We start from the raw sequence: 19,679 nt of genomic DNA on the forward strand, positions 1-19,679 counted from the left end.
GAGGTGATAGTATCGGTCGTTTTAAGCAAAAATGTTCATATGAATATGTGTCCCATTCCCCACTGTTTCCGAGATAGAGCACATTTTGTTGACGTCCTCGTTCAGATAAAACATGAACACTGAAAAGCGTTCCACTTTTACGCAATGTATTGAAAACATAGGAAAACACTTTACGATTTCTGCGTATAGGATAGCGTCGGCGGTCTTCTTCAACAGCAGCAGTTGCACTACCATCACAGAAACCGTAAACATATACAACATATCTGCATATTCGACATTTGCAAATATGCGAGGCATTTTGAACATTTCTACAATGTTATCGGCGCAACAGTCAACAGACGTACTATATAAGAGTAAATTCTCGCAGACGTTTATAAGGTTGGATGAAGGGTGAAGTGTACGGAAAAGAAGTACACGAGACATTCAAGTAGCTCTATCTCAGAAACAATGGGGAATCGGACATATGAACATTTTTCTTAAAATGTTCGATACTATCACCTCCCAGAATATTGACCTTTCCTCCTGGGGCACCTTGTATAACGGCCGTATTTATAAGTCGCTAATTAGAAACACAAGCGAATATATCAGCAATTGTATTAGTGAAGTATTATTATAAGTGTCTCGAAAATACGACGAGATTATTTATGTAATTTTCTTCTTGTCTTGGCAGAGAGTCAGTTTAGTTTTAAATTGCTTCATATAGGTTAAAAATGGCTTCTTAATTAAGTGGCAGCTCGATCTGTTTAGAAGTAAAATATCAAGTATTGGATATATGATGTCGAGTATTGGAAGATCGTACTTTTGCTCGATAGACAAGGACGGAAAGTGGTTCAACCAGAGTAGTTAAAATAGATCCGAGCAAGAAGGCGATTTCTCGCCAGCGCAAAATAACGAAAACGTTGAAATAGCTCAGACACTCTTTTTAATATCAGACGAGGAAATTTATTTCCTAGCGGTTTATAAAGAAGAAATTCTATTGAGATTCCTGAAAAGGAAACATTGCTCTCCCCGATCTTTCTCAAACACACCCCAAATTCACTCGCTTGTCTTCGAGAAGCTAAAGCAAAACGTTGCTGATGCGCGGTACGCAATTCGCAATTATTTCGCCGACGATCGATGATATTCGAAAGCGCAAATTGCGGGTAACGGAACTGCCATTTAATAGCGCGGACCGGAGGAGGAAGAGAGGCGGGCAGGGGAGAGAAATTACGTGACTCGTCCGAATTATTTCGTTCGATCGTGGCTTTGATAACGGGGGACAGGTTGCACGGCCCGTACCCGCCGATCGATAAGCTGTTGGGCATCAAAGTACCGCCGCCCATCAGCTGTTCCCCGCGCGAAGAATAGCCGGGCGAGCGGATTCGGCTGCGACTTGGACAGCTCGTTATTCCATCACGATCGATGGATCGCGCGATGGACGCGAGGCGTGTCGCTCGGGCTCTCCTCTGCGACCGTGGATCGTGATCGCGTGTCTTCCTGTGTGTGCCGGACCGTGTGGAGGATATTAAACCTTGCCCCGCAAATCCCGCCTGTATTATCGCTTCTTCTTGCGTAACCGTTTCGGCCGATCCTTTCATTATTCGTCCGATAGCCTCGATATTCTTGTACAGTTAACTCATTTATAGCCGCAAATAATAAAAAATACACAAGTCGTTGTGTATACATTAATAATACTCGAGGAAGGCGATCGCAAAAGAATTTAAACTTGAACATAGCGTTTAGAGGTATTCAATTGAATTAACAATATAGAGGTATTAAATTATTCCCTTGAGATTCTATTGTTATTGCGAATAAGATTAATATAATTGTTATGCTTTCACAAGATATGTTATTCTTTTTCTTCTGACACAAATATAAATGCGACTCGATAAACTCAAGCTCGAAAAAAAGTCTACGGCGATTGGAAGGATAATTATCCTGAAATTAAGATATTTTCAAGTTCAGGAAGTCTCGCGTATCGTCTGGCCATTATGTGTCAAAATTATGAAGGCGTAACAATGCGGCGATCTTTATTATCGTGAGTCTTTTTGGTAAGTTCCTGCGATTTCAGCAAACTTGCGCCGAGAACTAATAATAAAAACAAACGTAGTTCGGGGTGCGGTTATTTATTTTAGTTAATGACGCGAGAGATACGAGTATATTTCGAGATGCTGCCTTAGGCTGTCGCCACAACAAGGCCGCGTAACAAATTACATACGTTTACTTATCGAAATTTATACGCTTTTCTAAAAACAGTCAAAGTGATTGCGCGTCCTAAACATTTTGACAACATATTCTTCAGCGTTTTCTTTCAAAAAAATCTTTCAAAAGTAAGGAAACCTATTATATACAGACAGACAGAAATTTCATTGTTTTAAAAGTAATCGTATACACGTGTCGTTACTTCTATGAACATTCCTTCTATTTCTATGTCTCATATGTTCGAGATCTATATTTTACACGGTGAAATCATGTACACTTGCAAGATGATATGGAAATTGCTTAATAATATATTTTTTTATAAACAATTAATTTATTTATAAAATATTGAACCTCTTGTTCTCCCCTTTTTTCAATAATTGTTCATTTAGGAGTAAACTGTTCTCATTAACAAAAATTTATACATATATGTATATAGTATAAATGACTATACGCGCGCGCGCGTTGCTTGAAAAACTGACCCGAAAAGAAAGATTCAAAGCAGTTCGAAATATTTAATAAACTTCATATTGTACAAATGTTGATAATATTGGTACAAATATTTGCAAACCAATAAAGCTATTTGCAGTATGGCTATATTGACTTTTTCTGCAAATTTTATATATCAAAAGAATCTCCTATATATTTCTCTCATTTTGTACTTTTTTTAACCACGCAGTTGTACATGTAACTATACATATATAAACACATATACATTTTGAAGTAATTAATTTAAACTCTTATTTAACTTCATGCAGATTTAATCGCGTTCTCCTTGATTACCAAATGCGCGCATGCCTACCATTATTATTACGAAGCGGAAATGAGTGATTCATCAGGACCGATAATACGACCGCCAGGTTCTCGTGTGAAAGCTACCTAACAAGTACGACGGTATCTCCTGACAAGGCGGGAGAAGGGGCCACGAAAAGAAGCGGCCCCGATTTTATGGGGCCTCATTATCAGCTTTACTTGCTCCTTTCTTTCGATTTTGTCTTATTATTGAACGCGCAAAACGGACCTGCTCTCCCTCACCGACGTTTTTTTCACGACAGACTGAAATTCATACGCATTATAGTCACGGAATTCGTTAATCCCGCAAAATATTATTCATCAGGTAAACAATTAATTTCATATACTCTTCGTTCACTAATAAAAATTTCTGTCATAAATCAAAGCTGTTACGTAAAAATTGGCATTTATATAGACGTAATATGCAATAAAATATATCGTAAATTTAATTATCGACAAACAAAATTATTGATAAACTTCAATTAATTTAATCATTAATCAAAGCTGTTACGTAAAAATTGGCATTTATATAGACGTAATATGCAATAAAATATATCGTAAATTTAATTATCGACAAACAAAATCATTGATAAACTTCAATTAATTTAATCATTTCTCTTATAACACTTTGAAAGCAAAGAGTTAAATCGTTAATTGAAGAACTTTAAGTAATAATTGTGTATATAACATTAATATCAAAATATTATTCATCATGTAAATAATTAATTTCATATACTCTTCGTTCACCGATAAAACTTTGTTTCATAAATCAAAGGTGTTACGTAAAAATTGGCATTTATTATACAGGATGTTATGTAATACCCGTCTCACCTCTTATTTGCGGATAGAGCGGACTAGATTGAGTCGAAAAGTCCTCTACCATTTTGTAATTTTCGCAATAGTTAACGAGTTATTAATTATTAAAAATCACAGTCTTAGCCCGGCCTACCGTCCAATTCAAGCGCGCGGCGAGATACGGGAGTCCCGCGATTAGCGTTGCTAGGCGCGTGGAGAGTTGTTTAGTATACGTAGCCGTTGCAGTGTGTCATATACAAGTCCCCGCGCGCCTAGCAACGCCAATTGCGGGACGGTCGCACCTCGCCGTGCGTCTAAATTGGGCGGTAGGTCGGGCTAAGACAGCGATCTTTAATAATCAATAACTCCTGAATCATTGCAAAATTTGCAAAATGGTATAGGACTTTTCAACTCAGTCTCATCCGCTCTATCTGTAATAAGAGGTGAGGCGGGTATTACATAACACCCTGTATATAGACGTAATATGCAATATAACATATCGTAAATTCAATTATCGACAAACAAAATTATTGATAAACTTCAATTAATTTAATTATTTTTATGTGACATTTTCAATTGTTCTTTCTCTTATAATACTTTGAGAGCAAAGAGTTAAATTGTTAATCGATGAAGTTCAAGTAATAATTGTATTCATATATAGGTATATAACACAAATATTAACCGTGCAGCAGAAAAAATGTAGATATCAAAAATAGTAATCCGTATACTTTAGGAGACGTGTTAGAAAAGTACCGAAGTGAATGTGTTATTCGTAGCGCATAGAGTTTTGGATTTTCGCTTATCAAATTAATTATTTCTTCATTTCTCATATCGACTTTTTGTTTTAAAATTGGAATTCTGAATTGAACAGAAATCAGGTCGTATCAGCAATATTGTAATAATGCCGTCTCCAAATATTCGCCAGATATGTTTTATCCCCGCTGTTAACGCAGTAGTAAAAGTATTGGCTCGGCTCTTTGACGTTTCTCGGGCGGAATCGGAGCGCGATAGATAACCTTCGTGTTAAGGTTAAAGTCTTCTAGCAACAGCAGAGAGAAAATACATAAATAATATCTCGCACCAAAATGCACTCGATAATTTAGTAATTCGGTGACGAGCGATCTCGAAATTCGCATTATTCAAAGGTTGCTCCGAGACGCGGCGAGTGATTTTAAACACGGACACTCTCCGACATCGAGGTAACCGATTTAATAACAGTATTTAAAATTATTGTAAGAGTAATAATTTTCTTATTATGGGTGCCGTTACTAGGCAGTACGCAATACGTGCACCAGCGTAGGGCACAAAATCTCAATAGGCGCCAATACTTTTGTTTAAGGTAGTTGTTTCACGACAGTAATGCTCAAAAGTTTCTTCCAGACAGGAACCAGCACTTAATTATTACAATGAAATGTCTTGATGCAATGTTGTTCTAAAGAATACACTTACGATTAATACATAATGTAAAATAGTTTTGAAAGATTATAGTTTGAGACGCTGTTGCCACATCTCTTACACTACACTCATGTCTACTGCATAATTCTTCTCATTTTTCACCTTTAACTGTTTATATTGTTGGAACGGAACGGTCAATAATTTTGATTTTTTTCCAGTTACTCGTTCTATTTTACTTTACAACATATTTGTTTCTCCTACTAATCTTACTCACCGTAAAGCTTAAAACAGATAAAATGTGCCATCATTTGCGTTTGCAAACGTAAGTATTAATGTTTTAACACATAATAATATGTTTAAACAATATTTCACGTGTAATAATATTACAACGAATTATAATGTTACGTGTAATAATATTTTTAACGTGTTTTACACGTAATATTTCGTGTAACGTAGCAAACTTTAATTTTTTTTTTAGAACTTTGAGACGATCAATTTTAATTTAATTAGTCTTATTTTGCACGCGTATGAATGTAAAGAATAAACTGAAAAATTAAAAACAATTCTCACATAAATAATTTTACGAAATAACTACCTTGGGTGTCCACAAATATGTGAAAATTGACGCATTGCAGACGCGATTATTCGATTAGCAGTCTTATCAATCGAGAGTGAACTGACGCACAATCTTGATTAAAAGGACGTTATAGAAATATTCGCCAAGGCTAAGGCCAGAAACATAATTTTTTAATTTTCCTTTTCATTTTGTTTTTGCTCACTTTAGTCTAATTTTCAACGTATTATTCGAAAATAAATAAAATATATCCTGTATCCTTGACAATATGTGTGAAAACAAATACAAAATGAAGTAAAAATTGAAAAATTGAAAATATACAAAGGCAAAAAACGGAACTATTATCCTATTACGTCCTGGTTCTAGGTAATGTTACAAGTCGGAATTTTTGTCGCTATCTTTTATCTTTGCAGTTTTGCACTGGAGCGTGTGAACGAATCCTAGCGTAGGGGCGCCTAAAACAGTCGTAACGCCACCACTTATTATTAAAGTATATAAAAGTATAAAATTACAGTGTTAATAAAAGCGAAAGTGTGTATTTTTTCCGGAATTCGCACCGCCGCCGACATTATGAGATAAGAAATAATCAAAAGGATGACTTTCCACGATAAAAAATCATTGAGGAAACATGATGAAACTGCATGTAAACCATAATGAGTCTACGTAATTCACATTGTAAAAACACCAATATTTTCCGAAATAATTATTTTTTCATACCAATTAACTGACCACTAAACGCAACAAATATTACAGAAATTAAAGATAATTGATAATTATTAAAAATATGTGGAAAAATATAATATATTGGATGGTATAACATCGTGAAGTAATAATTTTGTAATTTTCAACTATTCTATTGAACATTAGAATCAACTTGTTGTCGAGTGTAAGTTTCAGAAGCTACTTTATCCGCGAAGACCAGAGACGTAATTAGCGACGCGTTTTCGCATATGTATTGATCCGCTCCATAATGCAGTTAATATATGTTCGTTTCTACAACTAATATTTACTCAGCTAACGCCTGGGCTCTAACGCGCTGTTCAAGCACGGTATTACAAGATAAGCCTAGGAGCATGTACGTAGAGCACGGCGTTTTGCAGGCCGCGCGGGTACAATAAAAATGGTAAGGGAGGCCAAGGTTAACACTCGAACGATATTCTAGAGCACGATAAGGGCACACACCTTCTTCAAAGACATGCCGAATAAACTTTACGAGGACAAAGGCAATTTCTGTAACGTAAAATAAAATTAACGCTCAAAACCTACGTATAATCGCACATTATACGCATATATGTATATCACGTAACATTGGAAATATTGAATTGCCTGTGGCGTTGCGATGACAAATGTCACGGGAGAGCTGTAGTTTTAAAACTTGAATGATTGCGTGAATTTTTATATGACAGCGTCATATACAGTGCTCGTCGCTTTACAGTAACAAATACCATACGGTAATAAGCGCTCGAAAAAGTGCTTTCGTGTAAACCGAATTTACCGAGTACAGGGCGAAACAAGTAATATAGGCCTCTACGCAAAAACTACGAGTTGTTTAGACGTTAATTGCTAATGACTGCGAATAAGAATTAAGGGGGATCGCAACGTATGACTCTGTAATTAATCGACAATGAGATTCAAATAATAAACTCGTAATAATTTTTACTAGGCTTGACATTATTTTTCTAACGACAATAGTTTTCATAAGATTCAACGACCTACGGTGGCCAATGTTTTTATTCAAAAACCGATTACAACGTTTCGGCACCGGGTTTGGGTCCTTTTCAAGTGTTCTGAAATCGCAAATTGCAAATTTGTATAACAATGCTGAAGGCCTATCATAAAACAACTCTAAAATTCATATCTTAGTGATAATTACTGCGTCATTAGTCAATCATTTGGCCAATACCATTCTATTGTGACGAACTGAGTAAAGACAAGAGAGAGTCATTAATGTAACACAAACAATCACCGTGTTCAATGAAACTTACATATTGGTCAAGTAAATTTCCAATTCTTAGAAGAAAGGTAAATTCGATTAAAGTACCACGATGTTCGCGCAATCATGTCCGGGATCAGAACTGATTTGACAATTGTCAGGAACCGACTTGTTTTGATGAGAGGTCGCGTTAGACTAATAAATAAATAAGATTAAACATATCATGTGCACTGAAATTATAAATACCTATCGAAACGAAGAAAGTCACAGATGTTCAAAGACCTTATTATATACTGGATTTAAGTTTTCAGTGTCGCGTTTTAAATTAATTGCATATCTGTGTTTTTTGATAAAAATCATTTCAGCAACCTCCCGTTTAATTTTATGTTTTTCGTCGACATACATAGTTTTGTATGTTTTCAAAGTTTTACGAAACTTGCCGGTTAAAAAATTTTACAAGGCTGTTCTAAAGTCCTAGTTAATTGGTTTTAGTATTAATCGAACCCTATTTGAATAAAATAAGGAGGCTCTCGAGAGAAATGTAACGCAAATGGTTCGCAAGGTCCTACTAACAATAAGTAGGAACTAACGAATCCTTTCTAAAAATATGGTACCTCCGAAAAATCCCTTCTACACGGAGAGAATTTATCCTGAAAATCATTTAATCGAAGGACAACATAACATTTTGAAGAACTGTATGAGAGTTTTTCGAAATTTTACCATGCATTTCACTAGTAAATTGTATGATAAAATTTCAGAAAGTTCTTCAAAAAGCCATGTTGTCCCACGATTACAGGATTTTCAGGGTGAATTTTAAAAGAAAATTCTCTCCGTTTAGTAAGAGTAGATCTTATAATTTCTTAAAAATACCTGTCGAGACCACATTACGCCCCACGTATTATTAAATCCTTATTTTTCTTCAGATATTGTATCCTCAAGATATCCTTTCTAGGTCTTAGTAAGTTGACCCTAAAATATGTATACACGCAGTTAAGGCGTCCTCATGAAACTCTAACGAGATGACAAATAGTAGTAAGGTAACGATTTTTACAACGTCTCTGATATGTACTTATCGCGACCTCTCTGGCCAACCTTAAAAATGTTCTACTACAAGCTCTGCAAGACCTTTCAATTCTAATATATGTATACCTTATCGCGTTGTTTCATTTCCACACTAAATATGCGCACATTTTGTATTACTAGAGGAAAGTCCCTTATTATGAGACAGGCTCCTAATATGAGACCGCGGAATTTCCGCTAAATTAATAGGCATTATCTGTTGATTCCGCCATGAATTTATTGCCCTTGGAGTGAAATCTGTTCAGTGGAAAATTGATTGTTGGATCGTATAATCGTTGCAAAAAAGATTTGTGATTGAATTTGGACGTTGAAAACCTACCTACTGTCTCATATTATAATTCTATCTCATAATAGAGGACCTTCCTCTATTCCATGAGTTTATTTTATATCATTTTTCTTCTTCAAATTATATCAAATTACAAATGCGATTTATACACTTGCATAATGTATCAAGCCTTTCTCTCCTTCCCCCGAAGTCAGTCGTGAATGTACAAAACATAAAACGTACGATAATCTTCTAAAACCCGTGTGCCGGTTCCAGTCCACAGTTTTCGAAACTTACAAACTACCCGCTACCAAAATGAATATTAAGCTATTTCGGTTTTGTATTTACACGACAAAAAACTACGATCGCCTAACGAAACCTAAGTATGTAGCTTTCGTATTTGATTAACGCAAATGTCAATTTACCTAAAATTGAGACATGATTGTAACATTAAGTAAATCCCGGCGATATACCGCCACAACAAAATTAATATCAACAGCCATATGAATTAACGTCGTCGCAAATTTCGTAACATTTATTACACCAAGTAAACACTTTTTACCAACAATTAATACAATCCAGAAGGCTCATATCTAAAAAGCACAAGGAATATACAAGACTAAAGGCCAAGACAGACTGATTTGTTAAGTAGTAAATGCTTTACGATGAAATAACAATTAATGTACAGAATCACAGAAAAATTCATAAGAAATGTCATAGACAGGAGTGAAATCTTACGTTCATCTCGCTCCTCTGCTTCGATCATAAATTCGTCAAAGCGACGAATCTCCCTCACGGAGATCTCCGCAAACAGTAAGATATCCTGCGTAAAAGAGAGAAGAGGGGCTTCCTCCTCCTCTACTTCTCGTATTTGTCCAATCGATCAGGCGAGGCACACGAACACACATAATTTTATTCGCTAATCGGCGCTCGTCAGTGCGGCAGCTCACGTTTCCGAGGATTTTCGAAGGTCCCCCGAGCTATCGCATCGCGTCGCGTCGCGTCGCGTCGCGTCGCGTCGCGCAGTCTCGAATTTTATCCCTTTGCGTATAATTCAGCCCGGGTGGCAGACGTGATCGGCAAGCGACGTCCGGTCCACACGCCGGTCGCCGCGCGAGAGGAAAAACACCAATTCCTGTGGGCTGTGCTTGACGAGCCGGCAGGATGAAATTCGCTGCAAAACGCCGCTTCGTCGCGCGGTGCAACGGGGAATGCATGATAACGCGCGAATGTACCGTATCTCCTCGCTTATCGATGAAGATATTTCGCTTTATACGATATCAAAAATTACGAAGCGTTTCTTATCAGTCGCGATAAGCATAATTAGTTGACAAACCGAAAAGACTTGACAATATTCATACCCATAATTCAATATTTATCATAATAAACTTTGTAATAACTTTATTTATCGATTTATATGCGTTGACGCGTGATTATTAATTTACTTTCGTAATTTATTCCAGCGCTTTGCGGCATTTTCATATGATTTCCCTCTCTCGCAGTTTTCTCAAGGTATCGCGAGAGGCTGGGATGCACCGACTCGCACATTGTGTCGAATTACTCACGCGGCGTGATGGCGGTCCACTGAGACTGTTGTCGGAGGTAGCCAAAATTAGTGAAAATGTGCGTCATTGCGCGACAAGATGACATAACGTAGATATCGATGTTCGACGAGAAACACTTTTAGCGAGGGGGAAACCGCTTACCAAAATCTTGCACACCAATGCCCACTAATGCCCAGTGAACATTACTTTATCTTATTATCTTATTTATCTTGTGTTATCTTATTGTATCTTATTTTATCTTATTTTATCTAATTTTATCTTAATAATGCCCCAGCTAGGCCTAATGCCCAAAGTAATGCCCAAAAAATGCCTAGTAATGCCCAGTAATGTCGTACACTACAATGCCCTCTGCGGTTTCCCTCTAGACTTTCAGCTGCCTCGAGCTCTTTCGTTCACAGTACGTTTTTCGAATTCGTCGGCATTGCACAAATTTTTCATCGCAACCAATTATTACGAGTAATAATTCCCAGTGTTTTGCTCCTCGTTATAAGCGACGTTTCATGCACGAGGCAGAGCGTACTGGAAAACATAACACCGCAAAATACCAGTGACGCAGTACGCGAGACACGTGTAAAAATAATCTCGATACACTTGTAGGCGAACTCTGAAAGTCGTGGAGCGTCGAAAATGTTCCTTCGAAAACGGTGATACGGCAAAATTATTTTTCGCCAAAGTCTACTAGCGCGTTCTAATTGAAATTTCGCATAAATCTATACATAAGAATTACGGTAATTGTACAGACTTGACGCTCCAGCGGGAATCGCGATCTTTTTGGCGGCAGTCAACAAAACAAGCCGCAAAAACATATGTACGCAAGGTTTTAATAGATGACTTCGAGGTTTTGTACGAAAACTTCATGTTTATTATTTATTCAATATCACTTATGTAGACGGATGAAACGTTGACAAAAATTAAAAAAATTCATGGACACAGTCCACAATGATCATGAAAAGTGGAAATTGGGTCCACGCATTGTGCGGTTCCACATGGGTTTGCAACTTTCCGCGAGATCCACGAGAACGAGGGGGAAACCGCTGAGGGCATTGTGGTGTACAGATTTGCGGCATTACTGGGGCATTACTAGGGCATTTTTGGGGCATTATAAAGATAAAATAAGATAAAATAATATAAAACAAGATAAATAAGATAAAATAAGATAATAAGATAAAGTAATGCCCACTGGACATTAGTGGGCATTGGTGTACAAGATTTTGGTCAGCGGTTTCCTCCTCGCACGAGAATCTACTATATCTATTGTCATACGATGCGGTATCCATCTTACAACCTACCTCTGATGAAACATTTTTGAATTTTTTCCCCCAAAAACATGAAACTCTCTATTAAAACCTTGCGTACATATGTTTTATAGCGTGTTTTGTTGATTGCCACAAAAAATCGCAATTCTTGCTTGTGCGCCAATTCTGCACATTTATCAGAACGTTGTGTCTTCACACTACGCCATGAAGATGCAGAGTTGAACAGAGTATCCCAGACCTAGCGCACGTTAATGACAGAATTGTAAGATCATTTTACGATGAAAAGCCTGATACATAATGCCGAGACCGTAGTATAACTGATAGGTCATTTCTTTGGTTTGCGTCGTCGGTCCCTTCTGCGCATCCGTCATTTTTATGGTCCAACCAATGAGACAACCCTCGAAGCACAGTGCAGTGGCTAAACTTTGGTCCAATGTTGGTTATATTGGAAATGCATTGGTCGATATTGTCCATAGTAAAGCCAATATTGGCCATGGAATAAATGTAGATGTTGCACGATAATAATTATATAGTATTAGATTTATATTGGCAGTGCATTGACCAATATTTGACAACGTAATAAAAATACTGGTCTAATACCCCACACGAAACATAAATATCTATTAGATATCTAATAGATATCCACGACAGATATTAAGGATATCCATGAATACCTAAAACATATTCGTTAGATGTGCTTTAGATATCCAAATGTTCGCCATACGAGATCTAATAGATATTCATAGGATACTTATGCCAATATCCATTAGCCATCCATATCAGTATCTAATGGATATTTATATGTATATTGTAGATGTCCCTCAGATACCCATTACATGTATATTAATATTAGTCCGTTAAGAAATGTTTCGTATATAATTATTTACAAAAAGCTGTACGCAGTTTTGTAAAATTATGTATGAAATTTGTTCATACATAACTATACATGATATGTGTTTCAAATTCTGTTCGCTTTGTCTGCAGAGATGATGTTGGATTGATTCGTCGGCTCGTTTTTTATATTATTACAGGATTTGATTTTTAATTACGAGAAAGTCCAACGTGCGATTGCCGCGTCACGGCAGCAAGTGGTACTAGGTGGAATATCTAATGCATATCCTCGGTAGCTATTTGGTACACATGGATTTGTGGACAACACGTAAATATGTACTAGATATCCTTGATAGCTATTTGGCGGATATGGATATGTGGATAATATATGCATATCCATTAGATATCCTCACTAGTTATGCGGAAGATATAGACATTTTATACATCTATGACATATTTATTATAAATAATAATTCCGCTCGTGTTATAATATAACAACAAATAAATAAAGAAGGCCAATCTTGACGAGCACGAGAGTTAACAAAGCAATATATATTTTAAACTTCAAGATGTTACAGTTGAAGTACAGATCCGCGGACGCGTTTCGGCACACAGTGCTTTCATCAGCGCAAGTTAAACTTAAAATTAAGATTAAGATTAAATGGTTATTTCGTCTGGTACATAGTTAATTGAGACGGACAGGATTAGTCAGTTATAAAAAACGTAGCTGAGGTAGCTGGGCGTAACGGTTGTGGTCAATATGGAGACAGATCCAAGTTCTATACCAGGTTGGCTAGCCCATATAGAACTTCTTCTAGTTAGTTTAATTTGGATCCGATTTATCGAGTAATTGTTATTTGTTATAATAATTTATTGGACGTTTTTGAAGTGGTATGCGTTTGAAATACCTTAATTTCCCATCTTGACCAATTCCGTTTTTGACCGCCAGTTGGTTTAATCAATCTTACTTCCTCAGAGTATTGGAGAGAAATGAGCCGTTTAAAGAAACAGTGTGAAGATGATGCTTAGTCATATTGATGTGGAAATTGTTTATAGGTTAATATTATTTGTTTTTAACTGTTTGTTAGACTGGAGGAATTCTGTATAGGCCCCGTCCAGGAGCTCTGTCTTTTTGAAAATTGATTCCATTGTATTGTTTCTTAATGTGTATTATTTCGCTTATAATTCTTTTCCTTCAATTAGGCTCTTTGTCTAGATATTTATTAGATATCCATAGTAGCTATGGACATCATATAGATATGTAGATATCCATTAGATATTTATTAGATATTTTATTCTGTGTGGGTATTGATACAATATTAAACCAATATTGCTAAACAGACGTATTAGCTAAGTAAGAGAAGACGTCCATCTTGCAATATTGGGCCAATATTGGCAATACGAGATTTATATTATTCCCCAACATTGCGCCAATATATTGTTGTATGTGTGGTAGTGTAGCTTTGATGAGTACGTACCCATACGTACGTATGTGTGTACGTACAGTGATGGACAGAATGGTCGCGGCACTTTTTTTAGTGAGTTTAGAAACGCGCATTTAGATTCAGGTTTACGTTCCAACATATTTTCTCAGGAGAAAATTTTACTTGAGAAATAGATCGAAAACGTTCAAAATCTTTTCGGAATTGCCATCGAGTAAACTATTCCTCGGAGAAGATTTTGGAACGTGATCTAAAAGAAGCAACCATTCTGTCCATCACTGTACGTACACACACATATGCCGCTGGATTTGGACCAAAAACGTGGCGGAATACCATCGGGACCGAAAAGATCAAAGGGCCGACAGAGAGTGGGCATACTAGTTACACTATGCCGAGACTATAACAGTTTTTAAGTGAGAAGCGTTCAAAGTTGACAAATCGGATTGTTAAAAATTCGCGCGCTCTTACATTGCGCAGTAATCCCAAGCAAAACAAGAAAGCACGATCAAGTCAAAATGACATCGTAACAACTGTCAAAAGTCCTTTTGATAACGAAAATTTATTAAATTGTAATTTGGAAATTTAAAGACGCCATACCAAAGATTTGACATGGTTTGCGATAACTTGGACTTAGATTATTTCCGATTGGATACAAAGTGTTTTTTTTAAATAAAAATAATAGACAATAATGCAAATAAGGAGGCCAATTTTAACGAGCTATTTCGGGTGACAGTGTTAAATAGAGTTATATTTTCTTGATGTTTAATTATAAATTATAAATATAGATACATTTGCGGACGCGTTTCGGCACACTGTGCTTTCATCAGCGCATATAATTGTTATAAATAAGTATTTGTATAAATATGATTATAATGGTCTTAATTAATAAATTACAGAGTTGTATAAAGTTGTATAAAGAGCTTAGTCAGAATTAAAAACGTAAAAGTCAAAGATCGAAGTAGGAAGGTCTTAAGTAATAAATTATCAAATTGTATGAATTAGAGTTTAGTCACATATAAGAACGCAAAAGTCAAAGATTGAAGTATGTTGATCAGTGTAAACTTTCAGTAGGGTGTTGTCGTCATGTACATTTATGATGACAAGCCTAGATCGTACAGTATATCAGGTTAGTGAGCCTATATAGCGTTGTGTTAAGTTCTTATAAATTTGTCCGAATTCTATATAAAACAAACGAACCTTTATGTTACTGAAAGTTTCTACCTAATATGTGTAGTGTGGTACCTTATATTAGTTGACCAATTCAACTGTGACTGTATGTCAGACGGTAAGTCTTTCTGGACCCTTTCGCGTCTCGAGAAGAAATGACTCATGTGTAGTAGACAGTCGAAGTCTGAGGTATAGTTATTTGTTCTAGGTATTGTTTATCAGTTGGAATATTTATTTTTATTTTTGGTAAGACTGTGTAAAAATTCCGTGTATGCAGCATTGAAATTTTCTGTGTCGTTATGGGAGTTAATTCCATTAGTTTGTTTTTTTATGTGAATCATCTCACTAATGATTCTCTTTCGCCATTTAGGTTCTCTATCTAAGATTGAGACATTGTCCCAATCGAAACAATGCTTAAATTCTAGTCTATGTTGTGTAATTACTGAGTGTTTAGATGGGTCTGTATTAATGTTAGAGTATTCTCTGAGTCTTGTCTGTAGTTTTCTTTTGGTCTGTCCTACGTAAGAGGCGTTAATAGAAAAATAATAGAAATATGATAAAATGCAATATTCAGTGTCTTGTCAGACTTGTATTCTTCAGCTCGTACTTTGTATCTTGTGAAAAATTAGAATACCTATCGATGCTCAAAAAGTCAAATATTTTTACACATTCGTAAAATATAATATCTGTGACATTTTAATCATTTTGCATGCACGATTTGCGTTCTCTCGGCGAAAGTCGCCGAAAAATCCAAACAGTCACAATGGCATCAATTTGTTTCATTAAAAGTGTCAAATGGTATCATCTTGACTTTCCAGAAGCGATAACTTTTTGATGGCACCTTGACTTTTAAATGATTTTCTGCTCCGCTTAGGGTTCATATTCTCAAAACTGATATAATTTTGCGTACACGTTGTCTGACTTGCGCCGAAAAACAGCTTCACTGCTGCGTAATGTGACAATGTAGCTGCGTACCCTTGACTTGTAAATTTCGAATGGTTCTCATTTAAAAGACTATTATATATACTCGGCATTTTCGGATCAGGATTTTCGTCTCCAAATTGTCTCGAGAATCTGTCATTAAAGAGCGATGCGTTATATCGGACACCCTGTAGACGAGCGATATCTGTCCCGGACGCAAGTGAAGCGCGCAATACGCTTAATTTCTCACGGTCAAGTCTCGCTCGCCCCTCGGAAGGCGCGTCTCCAAACACGCCGCAACCCCTGTACTCGAATCATACGAGCCATCGCGCGTTCACGGTCATCAACACGAGACCAGGGTCGGGAGGAGACGAGAGGGGGGAAAAGAAGGAATCGCAGCTCTCCTACCTGTCACACGTCGCGGCACTTTTGGTCATCGGTGCCATGCGTCATCGGTGCAAAATCGGCCCGCCGGTCCGCAAGGGGGAATCGACCGGACAGAGAGAACGGCAGGAACGGGAGAAAGAGGCGCGAGAAAACGCGCAGCCCGACCAGCCAGCCAGAGCAGCAGCGCGGCAAGATATTCGGCGGGCTCCAAAATAGCAATAGCTCCACGTCCTCCGTCGCTGCTTCCTCGGCACGGGCGACGACACGCATACACGACACGCCGCGTGGCCACGTCCTGCTCGTTTCCTCCTCCGTCGTCGTCGTCGGTCCTCCTCGCTTTTATACTCGGACGCGATACAGAGACGCCAGAGCTCCGTCGCGTTCCCGTCCTTTTCGTCCCTCTCTCACTCGGTCACCAGCCGTACAGTATCGTGGAACGCACCGCTCCGGACTCGACGAGATTACGTCTTCGTCGTCGTCGACGTCGTCATTAATACCACCAACGATTCGCCTCGATATAGTCTCCTCCCCGAGAGATAACTTGGAAAAGTGCTCATTCGTCCCTATTCCGTCTCTTCGACCCGGTTCCCGCCGACCTTCTCTCCGCCGCCGCCGCCGCCGTCGTTGCACGCGAGCCGATCCGCGGTATCTGGGTATCCGTGTCGTCGTGCACGCCGATCGCACTTTGCACGCATTACAGATCCATCGGTCCGCCGTCTCCTCCTCGCCACCGTCCGTCCGTCACCGTCTACCGCCCCCGTCGCCACCGCCGCCGTCGTCGTCGTCGTCGTCGTCGCCGCCGCCGCCACGCCGATGCCAGCCTCTCCGTTTCGCGCAGATCGTCTTATCGCGGAGTGCACGGCACTTGGCGCATCGTGGTGGGATTATCGAGGCTCCCAGGCTCTTCGGGATCGCTCTTTCCAGCCGGGAGATCGATGCTGGGTCTGGCGGGGCTGGACCGAGCGATTTTCGCAACGTTATCGAGACGCTCCGCGACTCTCGAGGGACCAATTGAATTGACGATCGCCAGCCTGGCGATTGTAACGGGCATCGGCGCCGAGAGTTTTCGGAGAGTTATCGCGCCCAAGTGGGATACCGACAAACAAGTTTCGCAAACGACGCCCTGTATGTTGTACGGAGATGTTGATCTAATAAGTGCCACTGCTGTGCACTTGCCAGCTACTTGACCGATCGTGTGCCGATCTCTGATAGCGGCGTGAAAGTCATCATTTCGAGAGAATCTCGCGCGCTCTCTTCCATGCCGAAAAGAAAAGGCGACAACTCGTCACTTTTCCCGAAGCCGATCGATAAAGGCCACCCGAAGTTCCTCGTCGCCTTCGCACCAAAACACGCCGCGTTTACGGTGTATTCTACCCCCCCCCCCCCCCCCCCCCGCCCTGCCCCGCCGGTCTTAACGCGAACAATTCCCCGGAGCAATCCGCCGGCGAGTAATCATCCCGCTGCCACTTCTCCCGCGTCGATAGCTTTCGGAGCGAACGAAGCTTCTCCCGCACGTCAATTCACCGATGACCCCGTGAGACTCTGACCGTAAGAACCAATTGAATTGACAGAGATCAAGTTTCAGCGCACAAGAGCCACTTTCCCAAATCTGACGGACCACCGCGCTGCGTCCCTCACCAATCTTTCCACGATTCTTGCGGATTCCACTTTGTGCAACTCGCTCGCCGAACTGGGCCTTCGATCATCGAAGGTCCCACCTTCTGATAAAATTCTCTTGCATCGGCTCACCCTCACCTTTTCCTCGTAATCTCCTGTATATCGTACGCCAGTTGAGCCCAAGCATGCGACTGGCGAGTCGCAACAAACCCCCCGAAGAAATCGCCGGAATCCCCCTTGGCGGAGCAAGAGAGACAGGGAGATGCTCGCGGCTCCGCGGTTCGCGCGCGACTGATCGAGGGCGAGAGTCGTTATTGGGAGCAGAGCGCCTCAAGTCTGTCCTCCTCTTTCTCTCTTTATTGCGCCTCTCTCGCACTCCCTGTCTGGCTCTATCTCCCTCACGCGTGTACTATCACGTTCCCCCCGTCGACCTCCCTTTTTCCCCTCACGCGAATCGTTTCTTCTTTCTCGCTCCCTCTCTCTCTCCTCCCATCTCGTTTCGCCTCGCTCTTATAAGAGACTCCGTCTCGCTCTGTCATTCTCGCCGCTGACGCACTCGCGGTTGAGTCGTGTCGTCGATCTCCGTCGTTCCCACTCCGATTCAATCTCTCTCCGTCTACCTCGTCGCTGAACAGGTTCACTCTCGGCTCCCGTTCGCGCGGAGCAGGCGCGAAACGAACGAAACCGAAACTCAAACTCGTGGCGACCGCCTCCGCCGGCTCTTCTCCTGCGTCCTCTTCTCGTTCCTCTTCTTCTCGCTAATGTTAGTCTTCCTCGGTGCTACGTTATTCTCCTTCCTTTCTGCGATGTCAAGGTAGTTCCTTCGGTTTCTCCTCCGTTCCCATCCCTATCTTGGTCACCGTGCAGTTTCCTACCTCGATCAGTTGCGTTTCCTTCCTAATCGATTTTTCACTTCGTTCTACAGCTTGACCTTGTACAGAAAGGTGAAAGACAGTTCCAATTGTATTTACTTTTCATTAAATACCTTTTTACTTAATATTTCTCTGTGTCGTTTTTCCTGTCATTCGTTAATTTCCTCGTCTTCATTCTTCCTCCCCCAAAATATCTTAACCAATATTTGCACTATTTCCTTTAGCTTCTTCCTTCATCATCCCCTACCTTCTCCCTTTTATATTGATATTTCTTCGACATCGTCTTTGCGTTTCAATTCTTCTGTTTGCATCTTTCTTCACTATTGTCTTCTTCAGTACAGTCTCTCTTTTTTTTATCTAGATTGACGTTTCTTCGACATCATCTTTGAATTTCAGTTCTTCTGTTTGCACCTATCTTTTTTATAGTTTTTCTCAGCACACTTCATGATTTTTTTCTCCATCCCGTAGCTCCTCGCACAATTTTCTTCAACATACGTTTTTCTTCATTCTTCGCTTGCGTTCACTTACTCTCTCTCTCTTCGTCTTCAGACATTTCGCTATTTTGAATATAACAAGGTCTTTCATTTCTTCTATCTAGCTTGACGTTTC

General features: G+C 39.3%; 1 protein-coding gene across 1 annotated transcript in view; it reads right to left on the reverse strand.

The window, feature by feature from the left end:
• The window catches only part of LOC105558967 (solute carrier organic anion transporter family member 3A1), a 148,497-nt gene extending 131,832 nt beyond the window's left edge, over positions 1-16,665 (reverse strand). The window contains exon 1 of the mRNA XM_012006946.1: positions 16,603-16,665. The gene's annotated coding sequence lies outside the window, so the exon portion shown is untranslated. The remainder of the gene's footprint in view (positions 1-16,602) is intronic.
• Between the last annotated feature and the right edge of the window lie 3,014 nt (positions 16,666-19,679).

The sequence above is a fragment of the Vollenhovia emeryi genome, unplaced genomic scaffold (assembly GCF_000949405.1).
Source record: "Vollenhovia emeryi isolate VEMERY1.0 unplaced genomic scaffold, V.emery_V1.0 DF939300.1, whole genome shotgun sequence".
NCBI classification, from domain to species: domain Eukaryota; kingdom Metazoa; phylum Arthropoda; class Insecta; order Hymenoptera; family Formicidae; genus Vollenhovia; species Vollenhovia emeryi.